Source organism: Apaloderma vittatum, unplaced genomic scaffold (assembly GCF_000703405.1).
Source record: "Apaloderma vittatum isolate BGI_N311 unplaced genomic scaffold, ASM70340v1 scaffold8316, whole genome shotgun sequence".
In the NCBI taxonomy this organism is placed as follows: Eukaryota; Metazoa; Chordata; class Aves; order Trogoniformes; family Trogonidae; genus Apaloderma; species Apaloderma vittatum.
The window spans coordinates 29,693-32,305 of NW_009722246.1; positions in this window are offsets into that span (position 1 = coordinate 29,693).

Sequence of the window (2,613 nt, forward strand, 5' to 3'; positions counted from 1 at the left end):
AAGGTCACCACGGGCAAAGGGGACGCCGGGGCCGGGCGAGCGGCTTTGCTGATGAGAGCAACGCTGATCAGCACAGAGCCAAAAATGTCTTGACTTACAGGAGAAATACATATAACAAGAAAAAAAACACCACAACAGAAAAAACGGTTCAAGACTTTTTAAGTATTTTCAGCAAGGCCTCTCTTCCTCTCTCGGGACGTAGCGCAGAGCTTATGCTGTGCCCCAGCAAAGTCCAGGAGGACGCGTGTGTCTTTCATCGCTGGAGCGCGTTTGCTGTTGAATTTGCTCCCGAAAACATCTGCCTGTCTCTCTCGAGCGGCATCCGGGCTGGTGGCACTCGGACTGAGCAATACGTTCACATTGCCCTCATGTCTTGTCGCTCTCTTCTCTTCCTGCCAACAAATCTCTCCTCTGAATGCAACTCGGAAAGAAAGCTGCGACTCGCCGTGGCTGCGGCAGAGTGGGGGGATTAGCATCCAGCATTAAGGGCTTAATTCCTCAGCTCATCCCTGCCAGCCCAGGGTTTCAAGTAACACCATCATGCCTTTTTCTTCCGCCCCCGATCGTTTGCAGCCTGCTTTAATAATGTCCTTTACACACCGTTCTCTGGGCTGCGTTTGCCAAGCTTGAGCTTGCTCCTAGTGCTTTGTTTTCGGAGCGTGGCCTGTTTGTTGGCTGAGCTTCGTGGGGACGCTGGTCACATTTAGTGGGGCGGAGCAGAGGAAAGAGGAATTTTTAGGTTGGGCTTATAAACTGAGTTTTTCAAAATTCTCAGTGTGTTTAAAAAAAAAAAAAAAAAAAAAGAATTCTGGCCTTTGGTCTCTAGGTTACGTTTGCCTCTGCTGTGGCTGAGCTCATGGAAAATCGCAGCTTAGCTCCTGCACTCAGTGCCAAGATTAGAAGGTTTAAAAAATAACCGATAACATCTTTGTAAACTTGGAGTCGTTTTTTGAAAAGCCTGCTGATCCTTCCAGCCTGGATTTTGAAGCTTTCCTTGAGATACAAGTGAGCCAAGCGGGATGATGGTTTCTGCCCTGAAAAATCATCCCTCAGGAGCGTTGCCTTCAAATAGCCCAAGGGAGGAAGGAGGCTGCTGTTCCCAGAGGCCCCCAAGGGTGTGTGTTGGGATCCTTCTCCCTCTTCCTAACCAGATACACAGCACAGGATGACGCTCTGCACGTAACTTACAATAATCACTGGTTTTATTTTTTAAAAAATTACAATAGAAAAGTACCTTTAAACGTATTTCCAAAAGCGGAGTAGACAATGTGGAAGCTTCTCTCCTCTCCGTAAGACAAAGTACAGGAAATAGTTTGCTAAAAGAGTTAGTCCATCGCTTGGAAACGCTGGTATCGTTCCTTTTTAAAGCCGCTCAGAGGTTTCTCTTGGAATTGATTTCTTCTCGCGTCGCCTTTATCAATCCCACTTTTTACAGAAGACTCCAAAGGGACAGTTTCCCATCGCACCATCTGGCCACCCGCCCTGCCCCCCCAGCAGCTGAAATCTCAGCCGTCTTTATTTCGGCCCACCCATGGAATAAAAGGAAAGAGGAAGAAAAAGGTTATGATGTTTAACAAGGCCACGGGCACCCTGTGTCTTCAATGCAGCTGGAGAAACCGGCTACAGTGGAGCCTGGAGAGCAGCTGAGTTCGGGGTACCCTGCAGCCAGGCTGTGGCTGGCGGGGGGAAGGCAATGAAAGGAGAGGACTTTTGTACCTCCTTTTCCAAGAAACCAAAATCTGGTTTGGTTTGCTTAGCTTCGCTCTTTTCTTTTTTCCAAATTCCTCCTCGAGCAAAGGAGGAAAAATGGAAATGGTACGCAGCGAGAGCTGCCGGACCGGCATAACCTTGACACTAAAACCTGGGTTCAGCCCAGCACTTTGGTGTAAAGGTAGGCACGTCTCTAAGCCTCTCGGCTTGCTCGAGACTCGTGCCCAACCTCGAGTAAACTGGTGAACCGTGGGTTTATTGTTTGTTTTGGCTTGTTTTTTTTCTCATACAGCAGTTTACGTTCCCTGTAACAACTTCAAGCATTCATGGCAGGAGGAGGAGGAGGCAAATTGTCACCTTGCTACATGTGGGGGCTGTCTCTGCCCATCCCTGATCGGAGCCGTTGTACCATGCCAAAGCTTTGCACAGCAAGCTATTAACATAGCTCTAAGGTAAAAAAAAAAATCATATTGACCATAAGAAAGTTTCTGATTGTCCTGGCCTGGTTGTCATTTGGTACAACTGGGAAGAAAAGGGTAATACTGTAAGTGTCTGTAGACATCTTGCTGACGCAGCCGGAGCGAGCAGTTCCTACAAACCCAAATCGTGCCTCTCGACACTTGCACGCACGTGAGCATCGTGCCTTGGTCATGCAGCTGATGGGGCGGGCTAGGGGGGAGGGTAGAGACTCTTAATTGCACGCATTCGAAAGTCAAGCACAAAAGGTGTGGTCCGACCCAGTGTAAGATTGTCCTATTTAGGAGGTTTGCTACAAAAATACTTGCTCTCGTTTTGCTGCTGCTTTTTTTTTTTTTTGTAGTCTGCTTTCCTATGGTTCTGTTTGAAATGAGTTTTCAAACACTACAGCAATGCCTGTCAAACCATGCTTTCAGAAGTAACACA